Source organism: Leptidea sinapis, chromosome 25 (genome assembly GCF_905404315.1).
Source record: "Leptidea sinapis chromosome 25, ilLepSina1.1, whole genome shotgun sequence".
Lineage (NCBI taxonomy): Eukaryota > Metazoa > Arthropoda > Insecta > Lepidoptera > Pieridae > Leptidea > Leptidea sinapis.
In genome coordinates, this window is record NC_066289.1 from 5,925,375 (window position 1) to 5,941,727 (window position 16,353).

Below are 16,353 nucleotides of genomic sequence, written 5' to 3' on the forward strand. Positions count from 1 at the left end.
GGAAGAAAGCTCCTTGAAAACCGCACTGTGGAGGACCGCGACACATCCAGATGGTGGGGATGATATCCTAACTTGTGGCGTGTCGTGCGAAGGTGGAATTCGGCGGCAGGAATCAGGGTAAACAGCTCTTCGGAACACTCCCCGTGATAAATGCGGTAGAAGACACACAATGAAGCGACGTCTCTACGCAACGCTAAGTGATCCAGCCATTCACAGAGCACTGGGTCCTCGACAATTCAAGCTGCTCTGCATATTTTATTCGAGGCAAATAATATTTTTCAATGTTTTTGAGACGAACTTCTTTTATGGAGACACCAGCTCCGGGTCCGGAGTGTAGCATATTGAATAACTCCGAACAGTATTACTCAGGTGTAGATTTAAGGGGCCCGCTAACGATATACAACTTACGTTACTGGTTGTTTAGCTCTCACTGCTTAGTAAAATATGATATAAAATGTTGATGCAGCTTTGGATCTTAGTTCTAGAAATAAACTGCAGTTCTTGACAGAGCAAGGTTATTTAGAAGATTGTAGAGAGATTTAGTTAGTATAACTCTAATACACTCTTCTACGTTTTTATTTTTTTGTTCTTATCATGGTAATAGCCAGCTAATTTATTTCACGACTAAAATTATCGTTGCATTTATTTTTTTATTTATTGTTCCGCAACAGAATGCAGTATCAACCATTTATAAGCAATAAAAATTTGTATAAAATAAAAATAGCACCTTATAAAATCTTAAGTATGATAAAAAAAAATATTTTAATATTTTTAACACGAGAGCATGTGAGCACAATTCAAATTCTTATAGTGTTAATTGATACTTATAATTACGATATTTGATACAATTGAGGTCGCTAGTGGAATGTAACAAGGTCGCTCTTGATGAGTATTGACCGAAGTTACACTTCAAATGGGATGGCTTCATGCAAGAAATAAATGGTTACGCTTAGAAATATGTTTTCGTAGATAAATAATAGTTAAAAAAACTAAAAAAATTTTTTACACTTTTTTCAATTTAAATTTATTTTCTATTTTTTATTTGAATTTTATATATAGTGCTTTTTAGTTTTTTTTAACTATTATTCACTTTTCACTTCTTAGTTCAAATTAGTGTAATGTCATCGGTCCTCGATAAATTTACAAAGTTTGAACGAAATCTAGCCGTTTAAAGTGGGTCAAAATCGCGCCCAAAGAAGTCGTTTACAAACATACAAACATACAGGTGAAGCTAATATAAAGCGTATAAAAATTATATTCTACAAAGGCTATTTTGTGAGTGGTTTTTGATGTATGTGTACCTATGGTTGGAATTATTTGTAAATTATAATATTAGCCATTGTTAGCTAGGTAATGCAAAAAAAATCTAAACATTTTTCAGCAATCGTTTGATATTTACTTCTATGAGATTGTCGATTAAATTGGAGTGACTTTACAATATTATGTAGTTGTTTTAGTTAACTTAGTAGAATTTATGATATATGGACTAATAGACACTTTACGAGTACTGGCAGTTTGAAAACCTATGGTTTGACCTTCATCTTCAAATCGTGATTCTTGTTATATTTGATTACTACTTGACTCTTTGATACGGACATATAATTGTCCGGCGTGGATTACTATCATATCATAATGGCTAGTTATTGCGTATCTCTGTACGTCACACTTTTGCATTAATCCATTTTCGTACAAGCTGATGCGTCCATCTTTGAGTATTATATTTTGATTACAACACAAGAATCACGATTTGAAGAGAATAGTCTTAATATAGATCGATATGGAGATCAACATTATGTATAAATAAAGCACACATTTTTTCTTACAACATTCAACAGCCCAATTTAGAAGAATACAGCAGGCGTCATGAAATTGGTAATTTAATAAAAAGATAATAATCATAACAGAAATATCAAGTTATATTTAATCTGATACAGCTGCAAATAATATATGCTATTAATGTTCTAAGTTGCTTTACAATTTTAATTATTATTTTGAAAAAGTAAATGCATAATTATAAGGAAAATTATTAATAAGAAAATTTCCATAACCATGAAACTGTTTCAGATACTAATCCTTGCCGTGGTTGCCTTGTCTAATGGAGCAAAGTTAGACAGGACCTATTTACCACCAAATGCCCTATCTTCAGGTGGAGACATGTTTTTAGATGGGCCCAGATTTGCCGGTTTCTCTGGTAACTCTTACCAAACTGAAGCTAACAGTGCCTTTGGAACTGCTGCTGTAGATTCTACAAGATATAATGGATATAATGTTGAATTAGATAATTTCGAACGTCCCGAAAGGACACAAGCAGGAATGCAGCTATTCTTCGGCAAGAAAATGTCAATAATGGAGATTCCTATGCATATGCTTTTGAAACTGAAAACGGTATAGCTGTTGATGAAAATGGCGTGGCAACGAACGGTGTGGAAGCACAGGGTGGTTATTCCTACATTGGAGATGATGGAAAACAGTACAGCATAAGGTTTGATATTTCTTATTTTGTTCAAAATTATTCATTCTTAACCGACCTTACAAGTTAAAGTTTTCGTTTTTTGAAGTGGTCAAAAATCATTATTTTTAGTTAAAAAAGAAACCATCGATAATATAAATCCAACACACTAAATATAAAGAATAAGGAACGAAGTCTTTCCATTTCTAAAAAGTCAGCAAGCTAAATAAATGCCGCAATTTTATAATTCCGTACTTTTCAAAGGAAATTTAATTATATTGACAGATACACAGCTGATCAAAATGGTTTCCAACCACAGGGAGATCATCTCCCCACTCCTCATCCCATTCCAGAAGCAATCATGAGAGCTTTGGAACAGAATGCTCGAGACGAAGCCGCTGGAATTTACGATGATGGTTTGTTTTCTCTGCTCGATTTTTTTTATCACTTACCATATTTTTCAGCAAATACTCTCAAATTAATCAATTATGATGTTATCTTAAGTTCAGATTATTTTCACTTGGGCTTATTATTTTCAACCATTATATTATGCTTTCTGTATATTAGATATCAAGGGCTAACTGTAAGGCTCCGTTGATGTTAAAATGATCACTACCAATTATGTGCTACCACTTTAAATTATTTGAAGTTCGAGCTCTGGGTGGGTTCATTCGCTAAAGTCAAAACTTGCACTTTGTTTAGGAAAGAAAATAAATATTTTATATCGTAAAATACTAGAACACATTTAATCTATATATTTTTTGAATTCAGGATCTTACAACGAGGCCACGTACGAAACTAACATCGCTAGCAACTACGGACCTAACTACGCTGGGAATCCTACCAACAACTTAAATCAACGTGAAGGTTCTACAGACTCTATTACAGTTGATAATCCCGAGTTTAACCAATACAGGGGTGCCTCAATTCAAGAGCATCCTCAAGTAACTGGTGCTAGGACTTATTTACCTCCACTGGACAGTGCTAGATCTGGAAGACAGTTCAACTACAGAAGCCGATATTGAACGATATTTGGTCGCGATTGATTAAGACTTAATAATATATATTATTTTTGTATCTTGTAGTTTTTTTATAAGAACACACCCTCGAAAATCCATTTTTTTTCTTCATCTATCATCAGATGGTCTGCACAGATCTGATTTTATAATATAAAACCATTGCCATTATTAAATTTAATTTTCTAGACACAAAAACACCATTTTAGAGGTTTCTTATATTTTTACCTCCAAACAACGTAATGTTTGTAGTGAGAATATAGTTTGGTAATATAAGTGTTACAAAGCTTTATGTGCTATTTTGCACAAAATTACTGCGAAATTATGTGCTTCGTCTCTACACGAGGCATCTCCAGGAGTGTTGATTAAGAAAACGCTTGACTCTCGAGAGGTGAAGCGTGCGTCGAAGTGATTTTACGAATTTTAGAAAATTTAAACTACCTACAGAATATTTCTTACAGAATTTTAAATAGCAATAAATTTACGCAAGCAATGCCTAATTCTATTATTTTTTTTACGATAAATTATTTTTACTGTAGAGGTAAAATAATGAAACTTTACAATTTTGTAAAGTTTGACACTTTTTAACATTTATTATTATCAATAATTTAAAGTATAATATTGCATCTCTTACATAAATTACACTTGGGCCATTACTGCAGTTTCCTTGTATATTGGGTAAAAGGATTTTCCACGTTTCTTAGCTCATACCTAAAAGGCGTGCAACCTTTGCAAAGATTCAACCGCACGACAATCACGGTAACTGACATGGAGAGTTAATATTCCGGTATAACGTGACGACCTTATTCCTGTATGGATGTGATAGGGGAACTGTCACCAAGTCTTTCCCTCCAGGTATGGCAAATCGGAATAATTCCAGGTTTTTGCTAACCGATTCGGAATGTCCGTGGTATGTACTGGGCTGAACCAAAATTTCTAACGATCATCAAAGACAAGCCAAGTGTTGTAGAAGAATGTAGGTGGCGGTAATCACATAGCAACAGGTATCACCTGTTGTTATGTTTTCGTTTATCCACCTCTTCGATAAAAAAATTTAAATTATCAGGTCCAAATCAGATGGAAATAAACTGTGGGTGTTGATGTAGAAACTTGGGCAGTCACGCCTGTTTTAGGATGCCTCGACCGCGACGGGCTCTCCTCTTGTCTTCTCACGTCGCGCGTGAGACTTAAGCACATGCAAATCTCACCTATAACTATGTATGTAGTTAGAAACCTACCTTGGCTAACACTGACTCCTAAAATTACAATAATCGTAACTAGAATTAGATTTATTAATTCGATTGTATAAAAATACGCAATAATTTTTATACTTTTTAGTGCATATTATATCTATTGTTTTGGAATAGTGTTTTTGAAGTCGGTTGTATTTTGTTAATTCCTTTTTGTTTTTTAAGTTTTAGTGAATCTGAAGTATACTAACTAATTATTTGTGTAACTATATGTAGATCTTCTAAATTTTGCAATGCAGCAATGAACGTAAGCACATCGCAATTTAGAAATTCTGCCAAAGATTTACAGCAAATTTGAGACTTTGACGGTTTTCTCATGGATGCCATTGTTAGATCTGGAACAAATTGCAATGGGACCATACGCAAGCACCAGCTTTCAAATAAAAAAGAACTATCAAAATTGATTCACGCAGTCGAAAGTTCAGACTAAACAACATTAAAAAAAACATAACGACGAATTGAGAACCTCCTCCTTTTTTGAAGTGAAGAAGAACTATGGATTTAATATTTTACTTCACTACATAGTATAAAACAAAGTCGCTTTCTCTGTCTCTATATCCCTATGTATCCTTAAATCTTTAAAACTACGCAACGGATTTTTTTAATAGATAGAGTGATTGAAGAGGAAGGTTTATATGTATCTGAAGGTTTTTATGTATACATCCATTAAATAGTGGAGAATACTGTTATTTTTGAGATTTCTAATGTGATATCGTAAATAATTACATTTTTTCCGCTTACATTGCAAACGCAGGCTGAACCCTACGAGATTTATCAAAATATTAGTACTAAGTATTGTACACATTGAAAAGGTCTACAGAAAACTCCGCTATGGTGTATGTCTATCCCTTATGGATATCCCACAATAACGTTTTTTTTTACATTTTCTTTTTACGACAAATAATGGCAAATTTTCGAAGCGTTTTTAACCAATACAGTATTAAACCCTTTTCTAATTAAATAACTTAAATACATTGTTGATTTAATTTAGATCTATATGGCCCTTGCAGCATATGATTTAAGTGAATATTTTCTAAGATATTACAGATTTAAAAATTGCGGTATGTAGCGTTTGCGGCGGTTGTTTTAAGTTTATTTTATACAAAAGTATAGGTATATTATTTATCGATTGAGGCAGTACGAAATCTACCGGGTCAGCATAGTATATTATAAATGCGAATGTGAGTTTCGTTGATCTTTGACCCTTTTTTTACGCTTTCATGGCGTAACTATAGAACCAATAATATTGAATATTTGCACACAAGTTGAAAATACATAATAGGGGTACATAATATAGTATAGGGTATTTTTGATCACAAAATTTAAACAGTTCCGGAGGGAACCCCAAACTATATTTAGGTTGAGTCCATCTAATAATTAATAAAGCTTTGAATTTTGAATTTGAATTTTAATTAATAAAGCGCTCTCGAAATGGCGTAGAATTAATTTAGCAATATTTGTGGAATCTTGGATTTTATATCACGGAGGCTGTTAAAATATTAGCACAATTTTATCATTTATCAAATCTAGTGATTTGATCAAATACCAGAGTTGGTTCCGAGAAATGACAATAAGTGATGCCACTAGAAGAACTGAGGATGTAAAAGCGAGGGTAGCGAGCCTTCAGACTTGAGTCATACCCCACGCTGACGCAGATAGGATAGGTAGAAGAAGGGGATGGCGCCATGGTTTATTTTTAAGGTATGTTTGATCTCAAAATCTTAACAGTTCCCGAGGGAACTCCAATTTATATTTAGGTTAGGTCCATAGTATAACTATTTAAGCTATGAATTAAAAAATCATATTTTCAAAATGGAGTAGAATGAATTTTGGAATATTTGTGGAATATTGGATTTCACGTCGTGTGCTTATGTGCAAAATCCGTGCTAACTTGTAATAAAATGTAATATCATTCGGCAAAGTATTGTTAAAACGTATACAGTTCTTAAAATATCTTACTTATTTTATGAAGCCTATTTCTCGAAACTTCGTTTTGTTGTTTTGTTTGTACAATGAAAGAAAAGAGTTAGTGAAGTTTTAGTGACCCACAAGGGCCCATTCTATAAATGGCACGAACAGTCCACTTCTGCAGCATAAAGGTGCGGTCAATTCATTATCCTATAAAAACAGGCCATACGAGATGATGCTGTGAAAGGAACTAAAGTAAGCAAGACGTGCGGTTTACACGTCTGTTAGATGAAGAATTTTATTCGCAGACTATTCTAGAGAACGTTAATACCAGAAAGACAGTACCTTCAGCCATCTCTAGATTCTCATCTTAACTTTTTACAAATTTTTCGCCTTTTTCACATCAGACATAAACAATTTTTAGATCATTTGAATGTAATAATAAATTGTTGGCAGAATGCCAGTGAACCAATTGAGAAAGAGCACAATTTACATCGTCAACAAAAACTGTGCAAACAGTACAAATATGTGGTACCCACAAGGTAATTTAGAGGTATCCTACAACCTGTAACCAACACTATACTGTAAAAGTTAGGAAAAACCCGAATGTAATTAGTGGAAACGACACTTTTAAATTTAAAGTCATAATTTGTGTAAGAAATCATTGTTGTCGAGACACAATTGATATCTTGCAATACAATAATATGCTAATAAATCAATACAAATTGATGAATTTCTAATATTTGTGGTCAATTATTTGAGAAATAATAGGTATTTGTATTATTATTAGTATTAATATTAGCATTGAAAATTAAAACAAACATCAGAAAACTAAAAATTATTAAATTTCTGACAAATTCAAAGTTCACAAATCATTACGAAAGTTTCTATATGACTCAGCAAGATCTAAAAAATTAGTGCTAGAATTCGTTATCGAAGTATTGCAAAGGTTATTTAAGATAGCCTTTGTTAGATCTCTAAAACCACGTTGAGTTAGCAAACATTGCAGATAGCATCAGTGAAACAACACAATAGAACTCTTCAGCATTTCAATACTGAGATAATTTGAGTTGATTGATTCTATAATAAGGGTTACCAACGGGATGGTTACAAGACTGTGGTGTCCATTTTGATTTTATTTTAACAGACAGTCACTCTCCAGAAACCAACCACAGATAATAAATTTAGTGAACGCTTAACGAAATGTTATTGCCTTAAGAATCAGATCCAAATGATTTGAGTTTTCTTTAGTGTTAATTCCGCCAATATTTGTCTTTAAACAATTCGACACGTGTTTCGCCTCTACTCGAGGCATCCTCAGGACGTGTTGTCTCGCCAAACTCTGGCACGAGGCACGAACTCAAATGATTTGGATAATTATGGATTTCCGCAAAATAACGCCTACTTTAATAAATTTTCATAAGAATCAGATTAAAATAATGTATAACCAAAATTAAAGGGTTACAATACCAGTGTTAGTAGCAAATACGTTCCAGCCTACTAAGCCTATATGTGGCAGGGATATGATAAAAACAGTGATTTGGTCATATCACGAAGGATGTTAAAATAACAACACAATTTTATCATATCTCGAAACCAAATGCTAGAGTTGGTTCCGTGAAATGACAAAAAGTATTTTCTCTGATATTTAAAAGGATTATTTAGTAAGACATAATTTGGTAAAAATTTAGTATCGTGTCGCAGGTGGAGGGGGTCGTGAAGGGAAGGGGGGAAGAGGGTAGATGTCTTCTGTCTCTTCACACCACTCGCATGAAAAGATAGGGCATCATTCTTTTGAAAATTAAATTAATGTTAACTAACCTCAAAACAGATAAAAGTGGCTTAAAGGCCAAGTAGAAGCCCCGCTTCTACCCACGTAGGGGCCCATATTATTAAAAATAAACCATGGCGCCATCCCCTTTCTTGCCCAATCATCCCCTTCTTCCACGTCATCGTGGGGTATGACTGAAGTCTGAACGCTCCCTTCGTTCTTCTAGTGGCGTCACATACTGTCATTTCGCGGAACCAATTCTGGTATTTGATCAAATCACTAGATTTGTTTGGAGAAATGATAAAATCGTGTTGTTATTTAAACATACTCCTTTTGATCAAATCACTTAGGGAATTGACCTAATTTCTGTTATTATCATATCCCTGCGACATATACACGAACATGACGTTGAAGAGATGCCTTACGGATAGTAAGATTACATTTGAATGTCTCATGGCGAGAACAAACTCCTTTTAACAGCAGGCTATTTCTCAAAAACCCCAATAGTTTGGTAGCTAGCCGCCTAGGTCTACCCCTTCCAACACTTGCATTCACATTGGCCTTATACACTTTTTTCGTCAATCGTTTTTCATTCAAACCATCTCAGCATAATTATGTTATAATTACAATATGGCCACGTTTAAGAAATATATAGAGTTATATCTTTTACGATGGTACAGAATCGGTTATATGCCCAATACCTTTGAGCGGTTTTATCAAGTACACCTTCCTAAGAGGCCGGCAACGCTCCTTAACATCAGATGATCCATTTGCTCGTTTGTACTTTCCTTCCATAAAAATCCTAAATAACAAGTGTTTCTTTTTAAATAAAATTTTAAGTATTTAGTCATAAATATTAATGGAGATAAGTTATAATATGTGAATTGTTTTTCCCTTGAAGGAAATTGTCATGTCCCCCTTTAACTGCAGAAATACTAGGTTTAAGGGACTTAGCAATTATTGAACTTTCGAAGTTGACCATAGTAATTTTATTGTGGCTTTGTAAAAATAAACTTACGACTACCTATACATCCAATCTTATATATTATCTTATATTCAATCTTATACGTCCAATAAAATCTGATGATGAGTGTCTGTTTACTAGATCATCATCACTGTAATCATCAGCCGCAAGACGTCCACTGCTGGACAAAGACCTCCCACAAAGATCTCCACGACGATCGGTCCTGCACTGCCCTCATCCAACGTATTCCGGCGATCTTGACCAGATCGTCGGTCCATCTTGTGGGGGGTCTACCTACATTATTTATTTGATTAGATATTCCTTCAAAGAAAAACAATTTGTTCACGTGAAGATGGCCATAAAGTCGTATGTAAGATATATTTTGTATGTTTGACTGTGTATTTGTGCACGCTAATCTTTAAAATGGTTTATATAAATATAAATACGGTTTTCACTGATGCATTGTGGCAAATCAGAAAATCTCGTAACACTTAGTGTTTGTTTCATTCGAATTAAAAAAATGACCTAATTGAAATAATTTGCGATCGCAGTATTAATCAATTTAGTTTATTTATTTGTGTAATAAATTATAATATATGTAATAATCTAATTCACTTTCCATTTGTGCACCTTATCTCTCTCATTGTGGAAAGCTCACATGTGCTGAAAAGGGATCCAAACTTTTCTTGTCACATATAACATACAATGATGTGGATATGCCAAGGTTTTATTAAGTCATGCTGTAAATATTACTCACAGATTTTGTAACATATTGATCATCAAACAACAAACCATTAGAGTAACAAGAAACAATTAGAGTATTGTCACGTTGTCTGTCCGTCATGTCTAGAGTATTGTAAGTAATAATAGATAATAGTGCAGTTAGTATAAATTGAAGTTTTTGATGATACTTGACACATTTGATGATTCCAACCAGTCGGAGGATATTGGAGATAAAAATGAAGCTATTTTTGGTAAGTATTTATTTAATTTTTCTCTGGCGTGAAAGTTGGCCGTTTGTCTTTTCAAATATTTATGTACAAGTAAGACCTTCATGGTTTTAGATTCATTAAATAGATATTTTAGATTATTATTACAGTCTAAGGATGAGAAAAGAAAAATTATAAATATTTAAAAAATCACTGTCTTAGGAAACTATTTTTTTTTAATTAGAGAAGCCAAATGGACAAATTGATAGCATGATAGAAAACAAAAGAGACGTTACGCACGTTAGAGTTTAAGAGATCTGTTGTCAGCCCTTAAAATATCGTATCTTGATGTAATGTCCAGTGGTGGATTTGGGTTCCTGGTGTTAACCTTCATGACAATTTCCATGATATATATGGCAGAAGATGCATGGAATTCCCACATTTCTAAGCATCACCATAAAATTAAGCAGAGTGAAGATGCATTTTTATATCATTATTGTGTTAACATTCATTTAGTATCAAACTTTATATCATAGACTAATTTCAAATTTACCTGGTGGTTTCCCATACTTAATTGCATTATTTTTCAATCATTACCACAATTTCCTTCAACCACAAATAACAATTTTTTTTAACCTTTTTATAATTTCTATATGCAAATTCAATTACATTTCAGAACTTTGCAATTATTTTTAGCTTGGCAACAGCACATAAAGAAAGTAATAGCTATCTTCCTCCCTCACAAGCAATAAGTGATTTCAGTGGTGTCATTGACATAATAACAGAATCATCTAAAGAAATTTATCTAAAAAAAACTTGATAATAATGCCGGTTCTGATTCTAAACGATTAATTATTCAAAAGCAATACTTGGAAAATATGATATCACCAACCAACTATATCCAAAAATCTCTGGATAGTGAAACTGCAAGATTTACCACAGGACCAAATACTGACTCGATAGAAACATCAACATATAGCCCGTATTATATTTACAGAGATAAAACTAACCATAATTTTCAAGAAAATTTTAAATTATATTACAAACTAAATTTCCGTGATAATGATTATAATACCATTGCTGAAATTCTCACAACAACGGATACTTCATTTATTAGATCCAAAGATTATACAACACCAAATGCAGATATCAACAATGAAATATCTGAAATAGATACAACAGAACCTAGTTATTTGACGGAACCTCAAGATACAATTATGAATTATGAAAATTTACTGACACCCGATAGATATTTATTCAATTTTGATACGTCCAATGGAATGCACGTAAAGGAAACTGGACAGGAATCAAATGGATCAAAAGTCAAAGGATCCTATTCGTACATCGGTGATGACGAATAGGATCGACGAAAATGGCTTTTTAGCTCACGGAGATCATTTGCCGACTCCACCGCCAGTTTCAAATGAAACAAATGAAGCTTTGAAACTTCATTTGTTTCAAAACAAAAGCGTCGTATTTGATGATCGTGAGACAGATAACAACTAATTGTAAGTATGAAGTATGATGTAGATTTGCAGCTAATTTACTTCTATTTTGCAGGATCGTATGACGAACAGAAATATGGCTATAGAAAAAACGAACTAAATTTCAACTCTAATGATGTTCAGATAACTGAGCAGACAGCTTTACAGCCCCAGGCTCACGGCGCAACAACAATGTCTTATTTGAATGAAGAAGATGTAAGTTCCACTAAACTTGCAAAAAATGTGATGTCGAAAGGATATGAATATTTTCCTCCACAGGGTAAAAAATTAATTGAAATTAGACAACCTGTCCACAAAACGTCTTCTAAAACTGATGAAAACAATTATGCAATTAATCTCAACAATATTTTAAGTGAGCCTTTTGATATTACTGACATTTCGACCTCACTATGAGAATATTATAGACAAAAGTATAGCTTCTCGGATTCATTTATCGAGTTTCAAAAGAATTTCACAACTAATTTTACTTATTATATTTATAATACAATTATCTAAAGTACTCTAGAATATTGTTGTTGTATAATATTATGGTCTCCATTTTACATTGTTCACATTGATAGGCATGAAAGTGTTCAAATAGTGGCTTCTTCATAACCATCGGGAGAGGCTGGCTAAATACAAAACTTTATCTTTAGAGGATAGAAGAAAGTATCATGACTTATTGACTATTTACAAAATAATAAATTCCAATATTCATTCGCCTTATCGCGTTCAATCGCTTAAAATTTTGTTACCTTTGTAAAAAGCATAAAAGGTTAAATCTTAGCGGAATTTACACTCAAGAAAGCTCATAGCGATCGGATAATTATCTGCTGTTCATTGCTATACCTTACGAGGTGCGTATGATAATTTAGTACTTTAATTATTAATTCTTCAATAACTAAGTCACATGTTCGCAATTAATGAATGTATAAAAAATAAACTAAGATATTATATTTAGTAAATTGTACTTTTATATGATTGTTGTTTCAGTTTCATTGATTAAGAAAATTTATTGAAGTAGGCGTTATTTTGCGGAAATCTATAACTATCTAAATGTTTTGAGTTTTCTTGAGTGTTAATTAATGAGACTCTGGCAGTCTCGTGCCAGAGTTTGGTGAGTCAACATCTCCCGAGGATGCCTCGTGTTGAGACGAAACACGGGTCGAATTGTTTGAAGACGAATATTGGCAGAATTGGCAGAAACTCAAGAAAACTCAAAACATTTGGTTCATCGATTAAAATTATTTCAATTATGGCTGTGTTTTTATTTTAATAATTAACATTATTTGTAAAGTAAGATGCTAAATATTTCAGCCTACCTATTCAACGCGGAATTGCTCTCCGGTATTCTACCTACTTCGTACTACTATCCGCAATGATAGCTTATTTTCATGTTATCATATTGTGTTCTAACTATAAAATTAATATTATATTGACTTAATTATTATAACTATAAGAAAGACTTAAATAGATCTTGTTATAATTTTAGCTACATAAAAGATTACAGTCTTAATCTACATGACCAAAATCATGGGCATCCGTTCATCTTTATCTGCACTTAATTAAAATCGGATGAGGGCCGTTTCTATCAAGGCGTCGCGTTTGGTTTATTACGAAAAAAAATTATATAAAATAATTCACAAAGCGTATTGATAAATCCCACAATGATAACTTATAAATACTAATAAACTGTCGATTAAAATAAGTTTTGTGTTTATAGCTATCATAGTTTTATGATAATATAAACAATTCAAATAAAAAAGACTATTTTTCAAAAAATAAATCTATCGAGATTTTTTTTCGTAATCGTGTTTTCGAAACAGCGATAATTTAGATAAAGAAATGAAGATAAACATGTCCAAAAATTGGAACCGTAGTATTTGTAGAAGTATTTTATGTAGATTTTTAAAAATGTTACTTTTTAGGACTATAGCGCCTTAAATATATTAAATAAATTTAAAGTTGTACGAACTTGGCAAAAAAGTATTTTAAGATTATTGTCTGTTTTGCGGTTTGCCTTTGCATTTGTTCATGCTCAGCTCAATTTTAATGTAGTTTTCACTTATGTATTGTGGTAAGCTTCCGGGAATATATTATTTTAATCTGTTTAAAGCAGTTCAAAATCGTTAGTAGTAAAAAAATGTGAAGTAAATTAAAATATTACGCAGACGCAAGCAAGGTCGCGTGCGCTCTTCGTATATAATAATAAAATAAGTTATGGTCAAAGAATTGTATACATAGTACAAGGTATGGTGTTCAGTAAAATCAGAATTTATTTTAACGCCATCTAGTGGATCTACTCTAACGTTGATCAATTGATCTAACTGATCGATTTATAAAAGGTAAGGACAGGACCTAGATGTACAAAGTAACCAAATACCGCATCTTTCACAGATGGCAGTTGATTCCATGTAAGCATTGAATTGAGAAATGGAATTCGAACAAATTAAAGTCTTTCCGCATACCGTGTTTCATTACAAACTTGTTATAAAATCTCTTTAGACGTACTATATGTATCTGTATGGCTGGTTTTATAATAAAACTATATACTAAAATAGTCACAATAGTGTTTCCAATCCGGGAATTTTGATATAAATGATGCACCTCGCTCTAGGCCCCTTGTTAACGTTAAAATAGACATCATTTAGTCCGAAATATTTATTACAACAACATGATCATGTCACTACCTATAAGATGACAAAGAGTCATCAAACAGAATGGTATATATATTGTTATCTTCTACACATATAAATAAAATTGGAGTGTCTGTTTGTAATATTGAAATAACCGTTTTTTACTACATGTATATGAATATATATTATATATACGGTACTTACACCAAAATAATATTTTTTAGAATTTTTGTCTGTCTGTCTGTTTATTCCGGCTAATCTCTGAAATGGCGTGACCGATTTTGATGGAAATTTTATTGGCAGGTAGCTGATGTAATAAGGAGTAACTTAGGCTACATTTATTTAAGAAAGAAATATTTTATTTTAGAAATATAAAGTACCTAAGCAAAACAACCTTTGCCGGGTCAGCTAGTAAAAATAAACTTTGAAAAAAAAATGCCTTGCTATTTATTATATTTGTCTTTTAAATGTGCACCAAGTAAAAATTAAATGTTTCCACATTATCAATATTTCTTATTAAAGAATAAAATGAAATAATAAACATATTGTAATAAAAATGACTGAAATGAAAGCATTTTATAATATTCCACATGTGGATTCCTTCGGCTTTTACCACTCTACCATTAGTCCACTTAGCGAGTACCTCTCTAATTTCCGAAAGTGCGTCTTTCAGTACGTCACCAACTGTTCAGAAAATTCCAGCTTTTCCACTAGCCTGACCCGACAGACGCTGTTCTCTCAATAGTAAATAAAGGTTGTTAGTATTCGAGAATAATGTAGTTTAAGGCCATTGAAAATGTGTTAAGTGAATGAAATGAAACAAAAACGTATTTCTGAATAATATTATAATATGCAGTAATAAAGGGATCAGGTTAAGTATCGTTTGTGTAAACAGCTTTTACATTACCGCTTTATAATTGTAACTTTTTTAATGTATTAAAATTTATAGAAATATGCCATCGAGGACTTTTCTGTAAACCTTATATATGATACACAATTACACCATAGATACATTATTTTTTATATCTGAAACGGTTTGCACAGTGTTTTCGTTAAAAGTAAATATATACAAAAATGTATACAAAAACTTAACAAATTATATACTAAAACCACCTTCCTCGAGAACCACGCTATCCATTGGTGAATCAGCATGAAAATCGGTGCAGTAGTTTTTGAGTTTATCGTTTGAATCAGATTCAGAGATGTTTGATCAGAATCAGAGATTTTACAATAACACTAGCTGACCCAGCAAACGTTGTATTGCCGATATTAAAATCGCGATACAATAGTAACTGTTGATCGTAGATCGGTGAAAATTTGAAGTTGTATGTATTTTTAATGCTGACTCAAAATCAAACAAATTTAAAAAAAAATGTCAGAAAAAAATCGTGTGGGGGATGAAAAATAGATGTTGTCCGATTCTCAGACCTACCCAATATGCACTCAAAATTTCATGAGAATCGGTCTAGCCGTTTCGGAGGAGTTCAATGTTTAACACCATGACACGAGAATTTTATATATTAGAGATTAAACGCCGAAGCTGCAAAGATTGATAAAAATTTGACACTAAGTTTCTTACCGCTTATTATCAAAGTTTATTTATTACAGTGGTAATTAATGTTATAATTTTTGGTTTGAAGATTTTTTTCTGACCTAAATGCTTATAGACTTGGTTTGAAATACGAAATATTGTAACAGTTCCACATAAACATAAAAACAATTCGTCTTTTTCTATATTTTATTCAATATAATGTCACTTTCAAAGAACCATGTTTTATTAGTTATATATGCAACTGTTGTGTAACAAGGGGTATTAAAACACGAATGTGGATTTATCACACGAGGCGAAGCCGAGTATGATAATAGTATCACATGAGTGTTTTAATACCTAATTATCAACAGTTGCATAGAAGACTTTATCTACACCCAGAATATGAATCCTCTAA

At 32.5% G+C, this 16,353-nt stretch overlaps 1 pseudogene; it reads left to right on the top strand.

Moving 5' to 3' along the window:
- Window positions 1–2,049: 2,049 nt before the first annotated feature.
- LOC126971988 (pupal cuticle protein 36-like) lies at window positions 2,050–3,526 on the top strand (annotated as a pseudogene).
- The last annotated feature ends 12,827 nt before the right edge of the window (window positions 3,527–16,353 follow it).